Source organism: Pseudophryne corroboree, chromosome 4 (genome assembly GCF_028390025.1).
Source record: "Pseudophryne corroboree isolate aPseCor3 chromosome 4, aPseCor3.hap2, whole genome shotgun sequence".
NCBI classification, from domain to species: Eukaryota; Metazoa; Chordata; class Amphibia; order Anura; family Myobatrachidae; genus Pseudophryne; species Pseudophryne corroboree.
This window is the reverse complement of record NC_086447.1, coordinates 646,220,800-646,246,668: the sequence shown is the minus strand read 5'-3', so window position 1 is coordinate 646,246,668 and position 25,869 is coordinate 646,220,800. Positions and strand designations below refer to the sequence as shown.

Here is a 25,869-nt window from a genome sequence, read left to right as displayed (position 1 = left end):
GCAAAAAATGACCACAGAAGCTAAAAAATTACATTTATTATGATAACATTGTTGTTGTTGTTTTTTTAAAAATTCTATCACCATGGACAGCTTATTCAAGTGCCATCTGGCATGCATGTTCGTTTGTTGCTCATCATTCATCACCAAAAATGATTTTCTTTTTCAATTCTTATGATTGTACTGATTGTATTGTATAAAATCCACATCCATCATAACCAACAGATGCTGTTAAGTGCTCCAGTGTCGTAATTGGTCAGCACGCGGTAGTTATAAGACAGTATCTGTTGAGCAATGCCGAGGTTGTGAGTTCAAGTCTCACCTGGAGCTGATTTGTTTACTGTTTTTCTTTTTCTTTTTCTTATGTCAATAGTCATTGATTATAATCAGCTACCTTAATATTTAATATGATATTACAAAGGATGGAAGAAAGAAACAAAAACCACAAACATGATTATGTATTTAAATTGTCAGCACACATCTGCTTTGGTTCAAATGCACTGCATATCTTCCTTCAGTCAGCCAACAAAACAGCAATGGAAAAGATTAACATACTGTTGGTAAAGCAGTTGCATCAAATTGATTTTCTGCAATACAGCATCATAATCTATACTGACAGCTCAGGATAGTACCAGCACATTTCTTGCTGGACTTGGTAATGCACAGAACACAGTAAACAGCTTCACATTTTCTCAAAAATAAATAATTGACTATTAAAAACCTATCAGTCTTAAATAAGAACATCAGTATGCACCACTGGCATAATGGATAAGTCACTGTCCTCCTAAGCCAGTGGTTGTGGGTTTAAGTCCCATCTGAGTTGGAAGTCATTACAGCAAGTGTCTCATCACTAGAGTTTATATTTTTTCCTTGCTTCAACTGTACAACAGTCTTGCAGTGTTTAGCTTGCAAAAAATGACCACAGAAGCTAAAAAATTACATTTATTATGATAACATTGTTGTTGTTTTTTTTTTTTAAATTCTATCACCATGGACAGCTTATTCAAGTGCCATCTGGCATGCATGTTCGTTTGTTGCTCATCATTCATCACCAAAAATGATTTTCTTTTTCAATTCATATGATTGTACTGATTGAATTGTATAAAATCCACATCCAGCATAACCAACAGATGCTGTTAAGTGCTCCAGTGTCGTAATTGGTCAGCACGCGGTAGTTATAAGACAGTATCTGTTGAGCAATGCCGAGGTTGTGAGTTCAAGTCTCACCTGGACCAAATTTGTTTACTGTTTTTCTTTTTCTTATGTCATTGATTATAATCAGCTACCTTAATATTTAATATGATATTACAAAGGATGGAAGAAAGAAAGAAAAACCACAAACATGATTATGTATTTAAGTTGTCAGCACACATCTGCTTTGGTTCAAATGCACTGCATATCTTCCTTCAGTCAGCCAACAAAACAGCAATGGAAAAGATTAACATACTGTTGGTAAAGCAGTTGCATCAAATTGATTTTCTGCAATATAGCATGATAGTCCATACTGACAGCTCTGGATAGTACCAGCACATTTCTTGCTGGATTTGGTAATGCAAAGAACACAGTAAACAGCTTCACCTTTTCTCAAAAATAAATAATTGACTATTAAAAATCTATCAGTCTTAAATAAGAACTTCAGTACGCACCACTGGCATAATGGAAAAGTCATTGTCCTCCTAAGCCAGGGGTTGTGGGTCCAAGTCCCATCTGGGGTGGAAGTCATTACAGCAAGTGTCTCATCACTAGAGTTGATATTTTATCCTTGCTTCAACTGTAAAACAGTCTTGCAGTGTTTAGCTTGCATAAATTGACCACAGAAGCTAAAAAATGACATTTAGTATGATAACATTGTTGTTGTTTTTTAAAAAAAAAATTCTATCACCGTGGACAGCTTATTCAAGTGCCATCTGGCATGCACGTTCGTTTGTTGCTCATCATTCATCACCAAAAATGATTTTCTTTTTCAATTCTTATGACTGTATGGATTGTATTGAATAAAATCCACATCTAGCATAACCAACAGATGCTGTTAAGTGCTCCAGCGGTGCAATTGGTCAGTGCGTGGTGCTTATAAGACAATATCTGTTGAGCAATGCCGAGGTTGTGTGTTCAAGCCTCACCTGGAGCAGCTTTGTTTACTGGTTTTTTTCTTTTTCTTATGTCAACAGTCATTGATTATAATCAGCTACCTTAATATTTAATATAATATTACAAAGGATGGAAGAAAGAAAGAAAAACCACAAACATGATTATGTATTTAAGTTGTCAGCACACATCTGCTTTGGTTCAAATGCACTGCATATCTTCCTTCAGTCAGCCAACAAAACAGCAATGGAAAAGATTAACATACTGTTGGTAAAGCAGTTGCATCAAATTGATTTTCTGCAATACAGCATGATAATCTATACTGACAGCTCAGGATAGTACCAGCACATTTCTTGCTGGACTTGGTAATGCACAGAACACAGTAAACAGCTTCACATTTTCTCAAAAATAAATAATTGACTATTAAAAACCTATCAGTCTTAAATAAGAACATCAGTACGCACCACTGGCATAATGGATAAGTCACTGTCCTCCTAAGCCAGTGGTTGTGGGTTTAAGTCCCATCTGAGTTGGAAGTCATTACAGCAAGTGTCTCATCACTAGAGTTGATATTTTTTCCTTGCTTCAACTGTACAACAGTCTTGCAGTGTTTAGCTTGCAAAAAATGACCACAGAAGCTAAAAAATGACATTTATTATGATAACATTGTTGTTGTTTTTTTAAAAAAAAATTCTATCACCGTGGACAGCTTATTCAAGTGCCATCTGGCATGCATGTTCGTTTGTTGCTCATCTTTCATCACCAAAAATGATTTTCTTTTTCAATTCTTATGACTGTACTGATTGTATTGAATAAAATCCACATCCAGCATAACCAACTGATGCTGTTAAGTGCTCCAGTGGTGCAATTGATCAGTGCACGGTACTTATAAGACAGTATCTGTTGAGCAATGCCAAAGTTGTGAGTTCAAGCCTCACCTGGAGCAGCTTTGTTTATTGTTTTTTTTCTTTTTCTTATGTCATTGATTATAATCAGCTACCTTAATATTTAATATGATATTACAAAGGATGGAAGAAAGAAAGAAAAACCACAAACATGATTATGTATTTAAGTTGTCAGCACACATCTGCTTTGCTTCAAATGCACTGCATATCTTCGTTCAGTCAGCCAACAAAACAGCAATGGAAAAGATTAACATACTGTTGGTAAAGCAGTTGCATCAAATTGATTTTCTGCAATATAGCATGATAATCCATACTGACATCTCTGGTTAGTACCAGCACATTTCTTGCTGGACTTGGTAATGCAAAGAACATAGTAAACAGCTTCACCTTTTATCAAAAATAAATAATTGACTATTAAAAACCTATCAGTCTTAAATAAGAACGTCAGTACGCACCACTGGCATAATGGATAAGTCACTATCCTCCTAAGCCAGTGGTTGTGGGTTTAAGTGCCATCTGAGTTGGAAGTCATTCCACCAAGTGTCTCATCACTAGAGTTGATATTTTATCCTTGCTTCAACTGTACAACAGTCTTGCAGTGTTTAGCTTGCAAAAAATGACCACAGAAGCTAAAAAAATGACATTTATTATGATAACATTGTTGTTGTTTTTTAAAAAAAAAATTCTATCACCGTGGACAGCTTATTCAAGTGCCATCTGGCATGCACGTTCGTTTGTTGCTCATCATTCATCACCAAAAATTATTTTCTTTTTCAATTCTTATGACTGTATGGATTGTATTAAATAAAATCCACATCTAGCATAACCAAATATGCTGTTTAGTCCTCCAGCGGCACAATTGGTCAGTGCATGGTGCTTATAAGACAATATCTGTTGAGCAATGCCGAGGTTGTGAGTTCAAGCCTCACCTGGAGCAGCTTTGTTTACTGGTTTTTTTCTTATGTCAACAGTCATTGATTATAATCAGCTACCTTAATATTTAATATGATATTACAAAGGATGGAAGAAAGAAAGAAAAACCACAAACATGATTATGTATTTAAGTTGTCAGCACACATCTGCTTTGGTTCAAATGCACTGCATATCTTCCTTCAATCAGCCAACAAAACAGCAATGGAAAAGATTAACATACTGTTGGTAAAGCAATTGCATCAAATTGATATTCTGCAATATAGCATGATAATCCATACTGACAGCTCAGGATAGTACCAGCACATTTCTTGCTGGACTTGGTAATGCACAGAACACAGTAAACAGCTTCACATTTTCTCAATAATAAATAATTGACTATTAAAAACCTATCAGTCTTAAATAAGAACATCAGTACGCACCACTGGCATAATGGATAAGTCACTGTCCTCCTAAGCCAGTGGTTGTGGGTTTAAGTCCCATCTGAGTTGGAAGTCATTATAGCAAGTGTCTCATCACTATAGTTGATATTTTTTTACTTGCTTCAACTGTACAACAGTCTTGCAGTGTTTAGCTTGCAAAAAAATGACCACAGAAGCTAAAAAATGACATTTATTATGATAACATTGTTGTTGTTTTTTTTTTTTTTTAAATTCTATCACCGTGGACAGCTTATTCAAGTGCCATCTGGCATGCATGTTCGTTTGTTGCTCATCATTCATCACCAAAAATGATTTTCTTTTTCAATTCTTATGACTGTACTGATTGTATTGAATAAAATCCACATCTAGCATAACCAACAGATGCTGTTAAGTGCTCCAGTGACGCAATTGGTCAGTGCGCGGTGCTTATAAGACAGTATCTGTTGAGCAATGCCGAGGTTGTGAGTTCAAGCCTCACCTGGAGCAGCTTTGTTTACTGTTTTTTTTTTCTATTTCTTATGTCAACAGTCATTGATTATAATCAGCTACCTTAATATTTAATATGATATTACAAAGGATGGAAGAAAGAAAGAAAAACCACAAACATGATTATGTATTTAAGTTGTCAGCACACATCTGCTTTGCTTCAAATGCACTGCATATCTTCCTTCAGTCAGCCAACAAAACAGCAATGGAAAAGATTAACATACTGTTGGTAAAGCAGTTGCATCAAATTGATTTTCCGCAATATAACATGATAATCTATACTAACAGCTCAGGATAGTACCAGCACATTTCTTGCTGAACTTGGTAATGCACAGAACACAGTAAACAGCTTCACATTTTCTCAAAAATAAATAATTGACTATTAAAAATCTATCAGTCTTAAATAAGAACATCAGTACGCACCACTGGCATAATGGATAAGTCACTGTCCTCCTAAGCCAGTGGTTGTGGGTTTTAACTCCCATCTGAGTTGGAAGTCATTACAGCAAGTGTCTCATCACTAGAGTTGATATTTTATCCTTGCTTCAACTGTACAACAGTCTTGCAGTGTTTAGCTTGCAAAAAATGACCACAGAAGCTAAAAAATGACATTTATTATGATAACATTGTTGCTGTTTTTTTAAAAAAAATTATATCACCGTGGACAGCTTATTCAAGTGCCATCTGGCATGCATGTTCGTTTGTTGCTCATCATTCATCACCAAAAATGATTTTCTTTTTCAACTCTTATGACTGTACTGATTGTATTGAATAAAATCCACATCTAGCATAACCAACTGATGCTGTTAAGTGCTCCAGTGGTGCAATTGGTCAGCGCGCGGTACTTATAAGACAGTATCTGTTGAGCTATGCCGAGGTTGTGAGTTCAAGCCTCACCTGTAGCAGCTTTGTTTACTTTTTCTTTTTCTTTTTCTTATGTCAATAGTCATTGATTATAATCAGCTACCTTAATATTTAATATGATATTACAAAGGATGGAAGAAAGAAAGAAAAACCATAAACATGATTATGTATTTAAGTTGTCAGCACACATCTGCTTTGATTCAAATGCACTGCATATCTTCCTTCAGTCAGCCAACAAAACAGCAATGGAAAAGATTAACATACTGTTGGTAAAGCAGTTGCATCAAATTGATTTTCTGCAATATAGCATGATAATCCATACTGACAGCTCAGGATAGTACCAGCACATTTCTTGCTGGACTTGGTAATGCAAAGAACACAGTAAACAGCTTCACCTTTTCTCAAAAATAAATAATTGACTATTAAAAACCTATCAGTCTTAAACAAGAACATCAGTATGCACCACTGGCATAATGGATAAGTCACTGTCCTCCTAAGCCAGTGGTTGTGGGTTTAAGTCTCATCTGAGTTGGACGTCATTACAGCAAGTGTCTCATCACTAGAGTTGATATTTTATCCTTGCTTCATCTGTACAACAGTCTTGCAGTGTTTAGCTTGCAAAAAATGACCACAGAAGCTAAAAAATGACATTTATTTTGATAACATTGTTGTTGTTGTTGTTTTTTAAAATTTTCTATCACCGTAGACAGCTTATTCAAGGGCCATCTGGAATGCACGTTCGTTTGTTGCTCATCATTCATCACCAAAAATTATTTTCTTTTTCAATTCTTATGACTGTACTGATTGTATTGTATATAATCCACATCTAGTATAACCAACAGATGCTGTTAAGTGCTCCAGTGGCGCAATTGGTCAGCGTGCGGAACTTATAAAACAGTATCTGTTGAGCAATGCAGAGGTTGTGAGATCAAGCATCAACTAGAGCAGCTTTGTTTACTGTTTTTTTTATTTTTCTTATGTCAATAGTCATTGATTATAATCAGCTACCTTAATATTTAATATGATATTACAAAGGATGGTAGAAAGAAAAAAAAAACACAAACATGATTATGTATTTAAGTTGTCAGCACACATCTGCTTTGGTTCAAATGCACTGCATATCTTTCTTCAGTCAGCCAACAAAACAGCAATGGAAAAGATTAACATACTGTTGGTAAAGCAGTTGCATCAAATTGATTTTCTGCAATATAGCATGATAATCCATACTGACAGCTCTGGATAGTACCAGCACATTTCTTGCTGGACTTGGTAATGCAAAGAACACAGTAAACAGCTTCACCTTTTCTCAAAAATAAATAATTGACTATTAAAAATCTATCAGTCTTAAATAAGAACATCAGTACGCACCACTGACATAATGGATAAGTCACTGTCCTCCTAAGCCAGTGGTTGTGGGTTTAAGTCCCATCTGAGTTGGAAGTCATTACAGCAAGTGTCTCATCACTAGAGTTGATATTTTATCCTTGCTTCAACTGTACAACAGTCTTGCAGTGTTTAGCTTGCAAAAAATGACCACAGAAGCTAAAAAATGACATTTATTATGATAACATTGTTGTTGTTTTTTTTTTTTTTATTCTATCACCGTGGACAGCTTATTCAAGTGCCATCTGGAATGCACGTTCGTTTGTTGCTCATCATTCATCACCAAAAATTATTTTCTTTTTCAATTCTTATGACTGTACTGATTGTATTGTATATAATCCACATCTAGTATAACCAACAGATGCTGTTAAGTGCTCCAGTGGCGTAATTGGTCAGCGCGCGGTACTTATACGACAGTATCTGTTGAGCAATGCAGAGGTTTTGAGTTCAAGCCTCACCTGGAGTAGATTTGTTTACTGTTTTTTTTTTTCTTTTTCTTATGTCAATAGTCATTGATTATAATCAGCTACCTTAATATTTAATATGATATTACAAAGGATGGAAGAAAGAAAGAAAAACTACAAACATGATTATGTATTTAAGTTGTCAGCACCCATCTGCTTTGGTTCAAATGCACTGCATATCTTCCTTCAGTCAGCCAACAAAACAGCAATGGAAAAGATTAACATACTGTTGGTAAAGCAGTTGCATCAAATTGATTTTCTGCAATATAGCATGACAATCCATACTGAAAGCTCTGGATAGTACCAGCACATTTCTTGCTGGACCTGGTAATGCAAAGAACACAGTAAACAGCTTCACCTTTTCTCAAAAATAAATAATTGACTATTAAAAATCTATCAGTCTTAAATAAGAACTTTAGTACGCACCACTGGCATAATGGATAAGTCACTGTCCTCCTAAGCCAGGGGTTGTAGGTCAAAGTCCCATCTGGGGTGGAAGTCATTACAGCAAGTGTCTCATCACTAGAGTTTATATTTTATCCTTGCTTCAACTGTAAAACAGTCTTGCAGTGTTTAGCTTGCATAAATTGACCACAGAAGCTAAAAAATAACATTTATTATGATAACATTGTTGTTGTTTAAAAAAAAAAATTCTATCACCGTGGACAGCTTATTCAAGTGCCATCTGGCATGCACTTTCGTTTGTTGCTCATCATTCATCACCAAAAATTATTTTATTTTTAAATTCTTATGACTGTATGGATTGTATTGAATAAAATCCACATCTAGCATAACCAACAGATGATGTTAAGTGCTCCAGTGGCGCAATTGGTCTGCGCGTGGTACTTATAAGACAGTATCTGTTGAGCAAATCCGAGGTTGTGAGGTCAAGCCTCCCCTGGAGCAGCTTTGTTTACTGGCTTTTTCTTTTTCTTATGTCAATAGTCAGCTACCTTAATATTTATTACAAAATATGATATTACAAAGGATGGAAGAAAGAAAGAAAAACCACAAACATGATAATGTATTTAAGTTGTCAGCACACATCTGCTTTGGTTCAAATGCACTGCATATCTTCCTTCAGTTAGACAACAAAACAGCAATGGAAAAGATTAACATACTGTTGGTAAAGTAGTTGCATCAAATTGATTTTCTGCAATATAGCATGATAATCCATACTGACAGCTCTGGATAGAACCAGCACATTTCTTGCTGGACTTGGTAATGCAAAGAACACAGTAAACAGCTTCACCTTTTCTCAAAAATATATAATTGACTATTAAAAATCTATCAGTCTTAAATAAGAACTTCAGTATGCACCACTGGCATAATGGATAAGTCACTGTCCTCCTAAGCCAGGGGTTGTGGGTCCAAGTCCCATCTGGGTTGGAAGTCATTACAGCAAGTGTCTCATCACTAGAGTTGATATTTTATCCTTGCTTCAACTGTACAACAGTCTTGCAGTGTTTAGCTTGCAAAAAATGACCACAGAAGCTAAAAAATGACATTTATTATGATAACATTGTTGTTGTTTTTTTTTTTAATTCTATCAACGTGGACAGCTTATTCAAGTGCCATCTGGAATGCACGTTCGTTTGTTGCTCATCATTCATCACCAAAAATTATTTTCTTTTTCAATTCTTATGACTGTACTGATTGTATTGTATATAATCCACATCTAGTATAACCAACATGATGCTGTTAAGTGCTCCAGTGGCGTAATTAGTCAGCGCGCGGTACTTATAAGACAGTATCTGTTGAGCAATGCAGAGGTTTTGAGTTCAAGCCTCACCTGGAGTAGATTTGTTTACTGTTTTTTTTCTTTTTCTTATGTCAATAGTCATTGATTATAATCAGCTACCTTAATATTTAATATGATATTACAAAGGATGGAAGAAAGAAAGAAAAACTACAAACATGATTATGTATTTAAGTTGTCAGCACACATCTGCTTTGGTTCAAATGCACTGCATATCTTCCTTCAGTCAGCCAACAAAACAGCAATGGAAAAGATTAACATACTGTTGGTAAAGCAGTTGCATCAAATTGATTTTCTGCAATATAGCATGATAATCCATACTGAAAGCTCTGGATAGTACCAGCACAATTCTTGCTGGACTTGGTAATGCAAAGAACACAGTAAACAGCTTCACCTTTTCTCAAAAATAAATAATTGACTATTAAAAATCTATCAGTCTTAAATAAGAACTTCAGTACGCACCACTGGCATAATGGATAAGTCACTGTCCTCCTAAGCCAGGGGTTGTGGGTCCAAGTCCCATCTGGGGTGGAAGTCATTACAGCAAGTGTCTCATCACTAGAGTTGATATTTTATCCTTGCTTCAACTGTACAACAGTCTTGCAGTGTTTAGCTTGCAAAAAATGACCACAGAAGCTAAAAAATGACATTTATTATGATAACATTGTTGTTGTTTTTTAAAAAAAAATTCTATCACTGTGGACAGCTTATTCAAGTGCCATCTGGCATGCATGTTCGTTTGTTGCTCATCATTCATCACCAAAAATGATTTTCTTTTTCAATTCTTATGACTGTACTGAATGTATTGAATAAAATCCACATCTAGCATAACCAACTGATGCTGTTAAGTGCTCCAGTGGTGCAATTGGTCAGCGCGCGGTACTTATAAGACAGTATCTGTTGAGCTATGCCGAGGTTGTGAGTTCAAGCCTCACCTGTAGCAGCTTTGTTTACTTTTTCTTTTTCTTATGTCAATAGTCATTGATTATAATCAGCTACCTTAATATTTAATATGATATTACAAAGGATGGAAGAAAGAAAGAAAAACCACAAACATGATTATGTATTTAAGTTGTCAGCACACATCTGCTTTGATTCAAATGCACTGCATATCTTCCTTCAGTCAGCCAACAAAACAGCAATGGAAAAGATTAACATACTGTTGGTAAAGCAGTTGCATCAAATTGATTTTCTGCAATATAGCATGATTATCCATACTGACAGCTCAGGATAGTACCAGCACATTTCTTGCTGGACTTGGTAATGCAAAGAACACAGTAAACAGCTTCACCTTTTCTCAAAAATAAATAATTGACTATTAAAAATCTATCAGTCTTAAATAAGAACATCAGTACGCACCACTGGCATAATGGATAAGTCACTGTCTTCCTAAGCAAGTGGTTGTGAGTTTAAGTCCCATCTGAGTTGGAAGTCATTACAGCAAGTGTCTCAACACTAGAGTTGATATTTTATCCTTGCTTCTTCTGTACAACAGTCTTGCAGTGTTTAGCTTGCAAAAAATGACCACAGAAGCTAAAAAATGACATTTATTATGATAACATTGTTGTTGTTGTTTTTTTAAAAAAATCTATCACCGTGGACAGCTTATTCAAGTGCCATCTGGCATGCATGTTCGTTTGTTGCTCATCATTCATCACCAAAAATTATTTTCTTTTTCAATTCTTATGACTGTACGGATTATATTGAATAAAATTCACATCTAGCATAACCAACAGATGCTGTTAAGTGCTCCAGCGGTGCAATTGGTCAGCGCGTGTTATTTATAAAACAGTATCTGGTGAGCAATGCCGAGGTAGTGAGTTCAAGCCTCACCTGGAGTAGCTTTGTTTACTGTTTTTTTTATTTTTCTTATGTCAACAGTCATTGATTATAATCAGCTACCTTAATATTTAATATGATATTACAAAGGATGGAAGAAAGAAAGAAAAACCACAAACATGATTATGTATTTAAGTTGTCAGCACACATCTGCTTTGGTTCAAATGCACTGCATATCTTCGTTCAGTCAGCCAACAAAACAGCAATGGAAAAGATTAACATACTGTTGGTAAAGTAGTTGCATCAAATTGATTTTCTGCAATATAGCATGATAATCCATACTGACTGCTCTGGATAGAACCAGCACATTTCTTGCTGGACTTGGTAATGCAAAGAACACAGTAAACAGCTTCACCTTTTCTCAAAAATAAATAATTGACTATTAAAAATCTATCAGTCTTAAATAAGAACTTCAGTATGCACCACTGGCATAATGGATAAGTCACTGTCCTCCTAAGCCAGGGGTTGTGGGTCCAAGTCCCATCTGGGGTGGAAGTCATTACAGCAAGTGTCTCATCACTAGAGTTGATATTTTATCCTTGCTTCAACTGTACAACAGTCTTGCAGTGTTTAGCTTGCAAAAAATGACCACAGAAGCTAAAAAATTACATTTATTATGATAACATTGTTGTTGTTTTTTTTTTTAATTCTATCAACGTGGACAGCTTATTCAAGTGCCATCTGGAATGCACGTTCGTTTGTTGCTCATCATTCATCACCAAAAATTATTTTCTTTTTCAATTCTTATGACTGTACTGATTGTATTGTATATAATCCACATCTAGTATAACCAACAGATGCTGTTAAGTGCTCCAGTGGCGTAATTAGTCAGCGCGCGGTACTTATAAGACAGTATCTGTTGAGCAATGCAGAGGTTTTGAGTTCAAGCCTCACCTGGAGTAGATTTGTTTACTGTTTTTTTTCTTTTTCTTATGTCAATAGTCATTGATTATAATCAGCTACCTTAATATTTAATATGATATTACAAAGGATGGAAGAAAGAAAGAAAAACTACAAACATGATTATGTATTTAAGTTGTCAGCACACATCTGCTTTGGTTCAAATGCACTGCATATCTTCCTTCAGTCAGCCAACAAAACAGCAATGGAAAAGATTAACATACTGTTGGTAAAGCAGTTGCATCAAATTGATTTTCTGCAATATAGCATGATAATCCATACTGAAAGCTCTGGATAGTACCAGCACAATTCTTGCTGGACTTGGTAATGCAAAGAACACAGTAAACAGCTTCACCTTTTCTCAAAAATAAATAATTGACTATTAAAAATCTATCAGTCTTAAATAAGAACTTCAGTACGCACCACTGGCATAATGGATAAGTCACTGTCCTCCTAAGCCAGGGGTTGTGGGTCCAAGTCCCATCTGGGGTGGAAGTCATTACAGCAAGTGTCTCATCACTAGAGTTGATATTTTATCCTTGCTTCAACTGTACAACAGTCTTGCAGTGTTTAGCTTGCAAAAAATGACCACAGAAGCTAAAAAATGACATTTATTATGATAACATTGTTGTTGTTTTTTAAAAAAAAATTCTATCACTGTGGACAGCTTATTCAAGTGCCATCTGGCATGCATGTTCGTTTGTTGCTCATCATTCATCACCAAAAATGATTTTCTTTTTCAATTCTTATGACTGTACTGAATGTATTGAATAAAATCCACATCTAGCATAACCAACTGATGCTGTTAAGTGCTCCAGTGGTGCAATTGGTCAGCGCGCGGTACTTATAAGACAGTATCTGTTGAGCTATGCCGAGGTTGTGAGTTCAAGCCTCACCTGTAGCAGCTTTGTTTACTTTTTCTTTTTCTTATGTCAATAGTCATTGATTATAATCAGCTACCTTAATATTTAATATGATATTACAAAGGATGGAAGAAAGAAAGAAAAACCACAAACATGATTATGTATTTAAGTTGTCAGCACACATCTGCTTTGATTCAAATGCACTGCATATCTTCCTTCAGTCAGCCAACAAAACAGCAATGGAAAAGATTAACATACTGTTGGTAAAGCAGTTGCATCAAATTGATTTTCTGCAATATAGCATGATAATCCATACTGACAGCTCAGGATAGTACCAGCACATTTCTTGCTGGACTTGGTAATGCAAAGAACACAGTAAACAGCTTCACCTTTTCTCAAAAATAAATAATTGACTATTAAAAATCTATCAGTCTTAAATAAGAACATCAGTACGCACCACTGGCATAATGGATAAGTCACTGTCCTCCTAAGCCAGTGGTTGTGGGTTTAAGTCCCATCTGAGTTGAAAGTCATTACAGCAAGTGTATCATCACTAGAGTTGATATTTTATCCTTGCTTCAACTGTACAACAGTCTTGCAGTGTTTAGCTTGCAAAGAATGACCAAAGAATCTAAAAAATGACATTTATTATGATAACATTGTTGTTGTTTTTTAAAAAAAATTCTATCACCGTGGACAGCTTATTCAAGTGCCATCTGGCATGCATGTTCGTTTGTTGCTCATCATTCATCACCAAAAATTATTTTCTTTTTCAATTCTTATGACTGTACGGATTATATTGAATAAAATTCACATCTAGCATAACCAACAGATGCTGTTAAGTGCTCCAGCGGTGCAATTGGTCAGCGCGTGTTACTTATAAAACAGTATCTGGTGAGCAATGCCGAGGTAGTGAGTTCAAGCCTCACCTGGAGTAGCTTTGTTTACTGTTTTTTTTATTTTTCTTATGTCAACAGTCATTGATTATAATCAGCTACCTTAATATTTAATATGATATTACAAAGGATGGAAGAAAGAAAGAAAAACCACAAACATGATTATGTATTTAAGTTGTCAGCACACATCTGCTTTGGTTCAAATGCACTGCATATCTTCGTTCAGTCAGCCAACAAAACAGCAATGGAAAAGATTAACATACTGTTGGTAAAGTAGTTGCATCAAATTGATTTTCAGCAATATAGCATGATAATCCATACTGACTGCTCTTGATAGTACCAGCACATTTCTTGCTGGACTTGGTAATGCAAAGAACACAGTAAACAGCTTCACATTTTCTCAAAAATAAATAATTGACTATTAAAAATATATCAGTCTTAAATAAGAACTTCAGTATGCACCACTGGCATAATGGATAAGTCACTGTCCTCCTAAGCCAGGGGTTGTGGGTCCAAGTCCCATCTGGGGTGGAAGTCATTACAGCAAGTGTCTCATCACTAGAGTTGATATTTTATCCTTGCTTCAACTGTACAACAGTCTTGCAGTGTTTAGCTTACAAAAAATGACCACAGAAGCTAAAAAATGACATTTATTATGATAACATTGTTGTTGTTGTTGTTGTTTTAAAAAAAATTCTATCACCGTGGACAGCTTATTCAAGTGCCATCTGGCATGCATGTTCGTTTGTTGCTCATCATTCATCACCAAAAATGATTTTCATTTTCAATTATTATGACTGTACTGATTGTATTGAATAAAATCCACATCTAGCATGACCAACTGATGCTGTTAAGTGCTCCAGTGGTGCTATTGGGCAGCGCGCAGTATTTATAAGACAGTATCTGTTGAGCAATGCCGAGTTTGTGAGTTCAAGCCTCACCTGTAGCAGCTTTGTATACTGTTTTTTTCTTTTTCTTATGTCAATAGTCATTGATTATAATCGGCTACCTTAATATTTAATATGATATTACAAAGGATGGAAGAAAGAAAGAAAAACCACAAACATGATTATGTATTTAAGTTGTAAGCACACATCTGCTTTGCTTCAAATGCACTGCATATCTTCCTTCTGTCAGCCAACAAAACAGCAATGGAAAAGATTAACATACTGTTGGTAAAGCAGTTGCATCAAATTGATTTTCTGCAATATAGCATGATAATCCATACTGACAGCTCTGGATAGTACCAGCACATTTCTTGCTGGACTTGGTAATGCAAAGAACACAGTAAACAGCTTCACCTTTTCTCAAAAATAAATAATTGACTATTAAAAACCTATCAGTCTTAAATAAGAACATCAGTACGCACCACTGGCATAATGGATAAGTCACTGTCCTCCTAAGCCAGTGGTTGTGGGTTTAAGTCCCATCTGAGTTGGAAGTCATTACAGCAAGTGTCTCATCACTAGAGTTGATATTTTATCCTTGCTTCAACTGTACAACAGTCTTGCAGTGTTTAGCTTGCAAAAAATGACCACAGAAGCTAAAAAATGACATTTATTATGATAACATTGTTGTTGTTGTTGTTTTAAAAAAAATTCTATCACCGTGGACAGCTTATTCAAGTGCCATATGGCATGCATGTTCGTTTGTTGCTCATCATTCATCACCAAAAATGATTTTCATTTTCAATTCTTATGACTGTACTGATTGTATTGAATAAAATCCACATCTAGCATAACCAACTGATGCTGTTAAGTGCTCCAGTGGTGCTATTGGGCAGCGCGCGGTATTTATAAGACAGTATCTGTTGAGCAATGCCGAGTTTGTGAGTTCAAGCCTCACCTGGAGCAGCTTTGTATACTGTTTTTTTTTTCTTTTTCTTATGTCAATAGTCATTGATTATAATCGGCTACCTTAATATTTAATATGATATTACAAAGGATGGAAGAAAGAAAGAAAAACCACAAACATGATTATGTATTTAAGTTGTAAGCACACATCTGCTTTGCTTCAAATGCACTGCATATCTTCCTTCAGTCAGCCAACAAAACAGCAATGGAAAAGATTAACATACTGTTGGTAAAGCAGTTGCATCAAATTGATTTTCTGCAATATAGCATGATAATCCATACTGACAGCTCTGGATAGTATCAGCACATTTCTTGCTGGACTTGGTAATACAAAGAACACAGTAAACAGCTTCACCTTTTCTCAAAAATAAATAATTGACTATTAAAAACCTATCAGTCCTAAATAAGAACATCAGTACGCACCACTGGCATAATGGATAAGTCACTGTTCTCCTAAGCCAGTGGTTGTGGGTTTAAGTCCCATCTGAGTTGGAAGTCATTACAGCAAGTGTCTCATCACTAGAGTTGATATTTTATCCTTGCTTCAACTGTACAACAGTCTTGCAGTGTTTAGCTTGCAAAAAATGACCACAGAAGCTAAAAAATGACATTTATTATGATAACATTGTTGTTGTTTTTTTAAAAAAAATTCTATCACTGTGGACAGCTTATTCAAGTGCCATCTGGCATGCACATTCGTTTGTTGCTCATCATTCATCACCAAAAATGATTTTCTTTTTCAATTATTATGACTGTACGGATTGTATTGAATAAAATCCACATCTAGCATAACCAACAGATGCTGTTAAGTGCTACAGTGGCGCAATTGGTCAGCACGCGGTACTTGTAAGACAGTATCTGTTGAGCAATGCTGAGGTTGTGAGTTCAAGCCTCACCTGGAGCAGCTTTGTTTACTGTTTTTTTTTCTTTTTCTTATGTCAATAGTCAGCTACCTTAATATTTATTACAAAATATGATATTACAAAGGATGGAAGAAAGAAAGAAAAACCACAAACATGATTATGTATTTAAGTTGTAAGCACACATCTGCTTTGCTTCAAATGCACTGCATATCTTCCTTCAGTCAGCCAACAAAACAGCAATGGAAAAGATTAACATACTGTTGGTAAAGCAGTTGCATCAAATTGATTTTCTGCAATATAGCATGATAATCCATACTGACAGCTCTGGATAGTATCAGCACATTTCTTGCTGGACTTGGTAATACAAAGAACACAGTAAACAGCTTCACCTTTTCTCAAAAATAAATAATTGACTATTAAAAACCTATCAGTCCTAAATAAGAACATCAGTACGCACCACTGGCATAATGGATAAGTCACTGTTCTCCTAAGCCAGTGGTTGTGGGTTTAAGTCCCATCTGAGTTGGAAGTCATTACAGCAAGTGTCTCATCACTAGAGTTGATATTTTATCCTTGCTTCAACTGTACAACAGTCTTGCAGTGTTTAGCTTGCAAAAAATGACCACAGAAGCTAAAAAATGACATTTATTATGATAACATTGTTGTTGTTTTTTTAAAAAAAATTCTATCACTGTGGACAGCTTATTCAAGTGCCATCTGGCATGCACATTCGTTTGTTGCTCATCATTCATCACCAAAAATGATTTTCTTTTTCAATTATTATGACTGTACGGATTGTATTGAATAAAATCCACATCTAGCATAACCAACAGATGCTGTTAAGTGCTACAGTGGCGCAATTGGTCAGCACGCGGTACTTGTAAGACAGTATCTGTTGAGCAATGCTGAGGTTGTGAGTTCAAGCCTCACCTGGAGCAGCTTTGTTTACTGTTTTTTTTTTTTTTCTTATGTCAATAGTCAGCTACCTTAATATTTATTACAAAATATGATATTACAAAGGATGGAGGAAAGAAAGAAAAACCACAAACATGATTATGTATTTAAGTTGTCAGCACACATCTGCTTTGGTTCAAATGCACTGCATATCTTCCTTCAGTCAGCCAACAAAACAGCAATGGAAAAGATTAACATACTGTTGGTAAAGCAGTTGCATCAAATTGATTTTCTGCAATATAGTATGATAATCCATACTGACAGCTCTGGATAGTACCAGCACATTTCTTGCTGGACTTGGTAATGCAACGAACACAGTAAACAGCTTCACCTTTTCTCAAAAATAAATAATTGACTATTAAAAATCTATCAGTCTTAAATAAGAACTTCAATACACACCACTGGCATAATGGATAAATCACTGTCCTCCTAAGCCAGGGGTTGTGGGTCCAAGTCCCATCTGGGGTGGAAGTCATTACAGCAAGTGTCTCATCACTAGAGTTGATATTTTATCCTTGCTTCAACTGTACAACAGTCTTGCAGTGTTTATCTTGCAAAAAATGACCACAGAAGCTAAAAAATGACATTTATTAAGATAAAATTGTTGTTGTTGTTGTTTTTTTAAAAATTATATCACCGTGGACAGCTTATTCAAGTGCCATCTGGCATGCATATTCGTTTGTTGCTCATCATTCATCACCAAAAATGATTTTCTTTTTCAATTCTTATGACTGTACTGATTGTATTGAATAAAATCCACATCTAGCATAACCAACTGATGCTGTTAAATGCTCCAGTGGTGCAATTGGTCTGCGCGCGGTACAGATAAGACAGTATCTGTTGAGCAATGCCGAGGTTGTGATTTCAAGCTTTACCTGGAGCAGGTTTGTTTACTGTTTTTTTTTCTTTTTCTTATGTCAATAGTCATTGATTATAATCAACTACCTTAATATTTAATATGATATTACAAAGGATGGAAGAAAGAAATAAAAACCACAAACATGATTATGTATTTAAGTTGTCAGCACACATCTGCTTTGCTTCAAATACACTGCATATCTTCCTTCAGTCAGCCAACAAAACAGCAATGGAAAAGATTAACATACTGTTGGTAAAGCAGTTGCATCAAATTGATTTTCTGCAATATAGCATGATAATCCATACTGACATCTCTGGTTAGTACCAGCACATTTCTTGCTGGACTTGGTAATGCAAAGAACACAGTAAACAGCTTCACCTTTTCTCAAAAATAAATAATTGACTATTAAAAACCTATCAGTCTTAAATAAGAACATCAGTACGCACCACTGGCATAATGGATAAGTCACTGTCCTCCTAAGCCAGTGGTTGTGGGTTTAAGTCCCATCTGAGTTGGAAATCATTACAGCAAGTGTCTCATCACTAGAGTTGATATTTTATCCTTGCTTCAACTGTACAACAGTCTTGCGGTGTTTAGCTTGCAAAAAATGACCACAGAAGCTAAAAAATGACATTTATTATGATAACATTGTTGTTATTTAAAAAAAAAAAAAATTCTATCACCGTGGACAGCTTTTTCAAGTGCCATCTGGCATGCATGTTCGTTTGTTGCTCATCATTCATCACCAAAAATGATTTTCTTTTTCAATTCTTATGACTGTACTGATTGTATTGAATAAAATCCACATCTAGCATAACCAACTGATGCTGTTAAGTGCTCCAGTAGTGCTATTGGGCAGCGCGCGGTACTTATAAGACAGTATCTGTTGAGCAATGCCGAGTTTGTGAGTTCAAGCCTCACCTGGAGCAGCTTTGTATACTGTTTTTTTTCTTTTTCTTATGTCAATAGTCATTGATTATAATCGGCTACCTTAATATTTAATATGATATTACAAAGGATGGAAGAAAGAAAGAAAAACTACAAACATGATTATGTATTTAAGTTGTCAGCACACATCTGCTTTGGTTCAAATGCACTGCATATCTTCCTTCAGTCAGCCAACAAAACAGCAATGGAAAAGATTAACATACTGTTGGTAAAGCAGTTGCATCAAATTGATTTTCTGCAATATAGCATGATAATCCATATTGACAGCTCTGGATAGTACCAGCACATTTCTTGCTGGACTTGGTAATGCAAAGAACACAGTAAACAGCTTCACCTTTTCTCAAAAACAAATAATTGACTATTAAAATCTATCAGTCTTAAATAAGAACTTCAGTACGCACCACTGGCATAATGGATAAGTCACTGTCCTCCTAAGCAAGGGGTTGTGGGTCCAAGTCCCATCTGGGGTTGAAGTCATTACAGCAAGTGTCTCATCACTAGAGTTGATATTTTATTTGCTTCAACTGTAAAACAGTCTTGCAGTGTTTAGCTTGCATAAATTGACCACAGAAGCTAAAAAAATAACATTTATTATGATAACATTGTTGTTGTTTTTAAAAAAAATTCTATCACCGTGGACAGCTTTTTCAAGTGCCATCTGGCATGCACGTTCGTTTGTTGCTCATCATTCATTACCAAAAATTATTTTCTTTTTCAATTCTTATGACTGTACGGATTGTATTGAATAAAATCCACATCTAGCATAACCAACAGATGCTGTTAAGTGCTACAGTGGCGCAATTGGTCAGCGCGCGGTACTTGTAAGACAGTATCTGTTGAGCAATGCCGAGGTTGTGAGTTCAAGCCTCACCTAGAGCAGCTTTGTCTACTGTTTTTTTTTCTTATGTCAATAGTCAGCTACCTTAATATTTATTACAAAATATGATATTACAAAGGATGGAAGAAAGAAAGAAAAACCACAAACATGATTATGTATTTAAGTTGTCAGCACACATCTGCTTTGGTTCAAAAGCTCTGCATATCTTCCTTCAGTCAGCCAACAAAACCGCAATGGAAAAGATTAACATACTGTTGGTAAAGCAGTTGCATCAAATTGAATTTCTGCAATATAGCATGATAATCCATACTGACAGCTCTGGATAGTACCAGCACATTTCTTGCTGGACTTGGTAATGCAAAGAACACAGTAAACAGCTTCACCTTTTCTCAAAAATAAATAATTGACTATTAAAAATCTATCAGTCTTAAATAAGAACATCAGTACGCACCACTGGCATAATGGATAAGTCACTGTCCTCCTAAGCCAGTGGTTGTGGGTTTAAGTCCCATCTGAGTTGGAAGTCATTACAGCAAGTGTCTCATCACTAGAGTTGATATTTTATCCTTGCTTCAACTGTACAACAGTCTTGCAGTGTTTAGCTTGCAAAAAATGACCACAGAAGATAAAAAATGACATTTATTATGATAACATTGTTGTTGTTTTTTAAAAAAAAATTCTATCACCGTGGACAGCTTATTCAAGTGCCATCTGGCATGCATGTTCGTTTGTTGCTCATCATTCATCACCAAAAATTATTTTCTTTTTCAATTCTTATGACTGTACGGATTGTATTGAATAAAATCCACATCTAGCATAACCAACAGATGCTGTTAAGTGCTACAGTGGCGCAATTGGTCAGCACGCGGTACTTGTAAGACAGTATCTGTTGAGCAATGCCGAGGTTGTGATTTCAAGCCTTACCTGGAGCATGTTTGTTTACTGTTTTTTTTTCTTTTTCTTATGTCAATAGTCATTGATTATAATCAACTACCTTAATATTTAATATGATATTACAAAGGATGGAAGAAAGAAATAAAAACCACAAACATGATTATGTATTTAAGTTGTCAGCACACATCTGCTTTGCTTCAAATGCACTGCATATCTTCCTTCAGTCAGCCAACAAAACAGCAATGGAAAAGATTAACATACTGTTGGTAAAGCAGTTGCATCAAATTGATTTTCTGCAATATAGCATGATAATCCATACTGACATCTCTGGTTAGTACCAGCACATTTCTTGCTGGACTTGGTAATGCAAAGAACACAGTAAACAGCTTCACCTTTTCTCAAAAATAAATAATTGACTATTAAAAACCTATCAGTCTTAAATAAGAACATCAGTACGCACCACTGGCATAATGGATAAGTCACTGACCTCCTAAGCCAGTGGTTGTGGGTTTAAGTCCCATCTGAGTTGGAAGTCATTACAGCAAGTGTCTCATCACTAGAGTTGATATTTTATCCTTGCTTCATCTGTACAACAGTCTTGCAGTGTTTAGCTTGCAAAAAATGACCACAGAAGCTAAAAAAATGACATTTATTATGATAACATTGTTGTTGTTTTTTTTTTTTTTTAAATTCTATCACCGTGGACAGCTTATTCAAGTGCCATCTGGCATGCACGTTCGTTTGTTGCTCATCATTCATCACCAAAAATTATTTTCTTTTTCAATTGTTATGACTGTATGGATTGTATTGAATAAAATCCACATCTAGCATAACCAACAGATGCTGTTAAGTACTCCAGTGGCGCAATTGGTCAGAGCGTGGTGCTTATAAGACAGTATCTGTTGAGCAATGCCGAGGTTGTGAGTTCAAGCCTCACCTGGAGCAGCTTTGTTTACTGTTTTTTTTCTTTTTCTTATGTCAATAGTCATTGATTATAATCAGCTACCTTAATATTTAATATAATATTACAAAGGATGGAAGAAAGAAAAAAAAACCACAAACATGATTATGTATTTAAGTTGTCAGCACACATCTGCTTTGCTTCAAATGCACTGCATATCTTCCTTCAGTCAGCCAACAAAACAGCAATGGAAAAGATTAACATACTGTTGGTAAAGCAGTTGCATCAAATTGATTTTCTGCAATATAGCATGATAATCCATACTGACATCTCTGGTTAGTACCAGCACATTTCTTGCTGGACTTGGTAATGCAAAGAACACAGTAAACAGCTTCACCTTTTCTCAAAAATAAATAATTGACTATTAAAAACCTATCAGTCTTAAATAAGAACATCAGTACGCACCACTGGCATAATGGATAAGTCACTGTCTTCCTAAGACAGTGGTTGTGGGTTTAAGTCCCATCTGAGTTGGAAGTCATTACAGCAAGTGTCTCATCACTAGAGTTGATATTTTATCCTTGCTTCAACTGTACAACAGTCTTGCAGTGTTTAGCTTGCAAAAAATGACCACAGAAGCTAAAAAAATGACATTTATTATGATAACATTGTTGTTGTCTTTTAAAAAAAAATTCTATCACCGTGGACAGCTTATTCAAGTGCAATCTGGCATGCATGTTCGTTTGTTGCTCATCATTCATTACCAAAAATGATTTTCTTTTTCAATTCTTATGACTGTATGGATTGTATTGAATAAAATCCACATCTAGCATAACCAACAAATGCTGTTAAGTGCTCCAGTGGCGCAATTGGTCAGCGCGAGGTGCTTATAAGACAGTATCTGTTGAGCAATGCCGAGGTTCTGAGTTCAAGCCTCACCTGGAGCAGCTGTGTTTACTGTTTTTTTTCTTTTTCTTATGTCAATAGTCAGCTACCTTAATATTTATCACAAAATATGATATTACAAAGCATGGAAGAAAGAAAGAAAAACCACAAACATGATTATGTATTTAAGTTGTCAGCACACATCTGCTTTGGTTCAAATGCACTGCATATCTTCCTTCAGTCAGCCAACAAAACAGCAATGGAAAAGATTAACATACTGTTGGTAAAGCAGTTGCATCAAACTGATTTTCTGCAATATAGCATGATAATCCATACTGACAGCTCTGGATAGTACCAGCACATTTCTTGCTGGACTTGGTAATGCAAAGAACACAGTAAACAGCTTCACCTTTTCTCAAAAACAAATAATTGACTATTAAAATCTATCAGTCTTAAATAAGAACTTCAGTACGCACCACTGGCATAATGGATAAGTCACTGTCCTCCTAATCCAGGGGTTGTGGGTCCAAGTCCCATCTGGGGTGGAAGTCATTACAGCAAGTGTCTCATCACTAGAGTTAATATTTTATTTGCTTCAACTGTAAAACAGTCTTGCAGTGTTTAGCTTGCAAAAAGTGACCACAGAAGCTAAAAAATTACATTTATTATGATAACATTGTTGTTGTTTTTTAAAAAAAAATTCTATCACCGTGGACAGCTTATTCAAGTGCCATCTGGCATGCATGTTCGTTTGTTGCTCATCATTCATTACCAAAAATGATTTTCTTTTTCAATTCTTATGACTGTATGGATTGTATTGAATAAAATCCACATCTAGCATAACCAACTGGTGCTGTTAAGTGCTCCAGTGGTGCAATTGGGCAGCGTGCGGTACTTATAAGACAGTATCTGTTGAGCAATGCCGAGTTTTTGAGTTCAAACCTCACCTGGAGCAGCTTTGTATACTGTTTTTTTTCTTTTTCTTATGTCAATAGTCATTGATTATAATCGGCTACCTTAATATTTAATATGATATTACAAAGGATGGAAGAAAGAAAGAAAAACCACAAACATGATTATGTATTTAAGTTGTAAGCACACATCTGCTTTGCTTCAAATGCACTGCATATCTTCCTTCAGTCAGCCAACAAAACAGCAATGGAAAAGATTAACATACTGTTGGTAAAGCAGTTGCATCAAATTGATTTTCTGCAATATAGCATGATAATCCATGCTGACATCTCTGGTTAGTACCAGCACATTTCTTGCTGGACTTGGTAATGCAAAGAACACAGTAAACAGCTTCACCTTTTCTCAAAAATAAATAATTGACTATTAAAAACCTATCAGTCTTAAATAAGAACATCAGTACGCACCACTGGCATAATGGATAAGTCACTGTCCTCCTAAGCCAGTGGTTGTGGGTTTAAGTCCCATCTGAGTTAGAAGTCATTACAGCAAGTGTCTCATCACTAGAGTTGATATTTTATCCTTGCTTCAACTGTACAACAGTCTTGCAGTGTTTAGCTTGCAAAAAATGACCACAGAAGCTAAAAAATGACATTTATTATGATAACATTGTTGTTGTTTTTTTAAAAAAAATTCTATCACAGTGGACAGCTTATTCAAGTGCCATCTGGCATGCATGTTCGTTTGTTGCTCATCATTCATTACCAAAAATGATTTTCTTTTTCAATTCTTATGACTGTATGGATTGTATTGAATAAAATCCACATCTAGCATAACCAACAGATGCTGTTAAGTACTCCAGTGGCGCAATTGGTCAGCGCGCGATGCTTATAAGACAGTATCTGTTGAGCAATGCCGAGGTTGTGAGTTCAAGCCTCACCTGGAGTAAGTTTGTTTACTGTTTTTTTTTCTTTATCTTATGTCAATAGTCATTGATTATAATCATCTACCTTAATATTTAATATGATATTACAAAGGATGGAAGAAAGAAAGAAAAACTACAAACATGATTATGTATTTAAGTTGTCAGCACACATCTGCTTTGCTTCAAATGCACTGCATATCTTCCTTCAGTCAGCCAACAAAACAGCAATGGAAAAGATTAACATACTGTTGGTAAAGCAGTTGCATCAAACTGATTTTCTGCAATATAGCATGATAATCCATACTGACAGCTCTGGATAGTACCAGCACATTTCTTGCTGGACTTGGTAATGCAAAGAACACAGTAAACAGCTTCACCTTTTCTCAAAAACAATTAATTGACTATTAAAATCTATCAGTCTTAAATAAGAACTTCAGTACGCACCACTGGCATAATGGATAAGTCACTGTCCTCCTAAGCCAGGGGTTGTGGTTCCAAGTCCCATCTGGGGTGGAAGTCATTACAGCAAGTGTCTCATCACTAGAGTTAATATTTTATTTGCTTCAACTGTAAAACAGTCTTGCAGTGTTTAGCTTGCATAAATTGACCACAGAAGCTAAAAAAAATAACATTTATTATGATAACATTGCTGTTGTTTTAAAAAAAAATTCTATCACCGTGGACAGCTTATTCAAGTGCCATCTGGCAGGCATGTTCGTTTGTTGCTCATCATTCATTACCAAAAATGATTTTCTTTTTCAATTCTTATGACTGTATGGATTGTATTGAATAAAATCCACATCTAGCATAACCAACTGATGCTGTTAAGTGCTCCAGTGGTGCAATTGGGCAGCGTGCGGTACTTATAAGACAGTATCTGTTGAGCAATGCCGAGTTTTTGAGTTCAAACCTCACCTGGAGCAGCTTTGTATACTGTTTTTTTTCTTTTTCTTATGTCAATAGTCATTGATTATAATCGGCTACCTTAATATTTAATATGATATTACAAAGGATGGAAGAAAGAAAGGAAAACCACAAACATGATTATGTATTTAAGTTGTAAGCACACATCTGCTTTGCTTCAAATGCACTGCATATCTTCCTTCAGTCAGCCAACAAAACAGCAATGGAAAAGATTAACATACTGTTGGTAAAGCAGTTGCATCAAATTGATTTTCTGCAATATAGCATGATAATCCATGCTGACATCTCTGGTTAGTACCAGCACATTTCTTGCTGGACTTGGT

The 25,869-nt window shown here is 35.5% G+C and overlaps 2 non-coding genes across 2 annotated transcripts; both read left to right on the top strand.

Moving 5' to 3' along the window:
- Positions 1-20,056: 20,056 nt before the first annotated feature.
- TRNAT-UGU (transfer RNA threonine (anticodon UGU)) lies at positions 20,057-20,149 on the top strand. Its single transcript is given in 2 exon segments — positions 20,057-20,094; positions 20,114-20,149. It is a non-coding gene; the product is annotated as a tRNA-Thr (tRNA).
- A 4,403-nt stretch (positions 20,150-24,552) lies between these two features.
- On the top strand, positions 24,553-24,645 carry TRNAY-AUA (transfer RNA tyrosine (anticodon AUA)). Its single transcript is given in 2 exon segments — positions 24,553-24,591; positions 24,611-24,645. It is a non-coding gene; the product is annotated as a tRNA-Tyr (tRNA).
- The last annotated feature ends 1,224 nt before the right edge of the window (positions 24,646-25,869 follow it).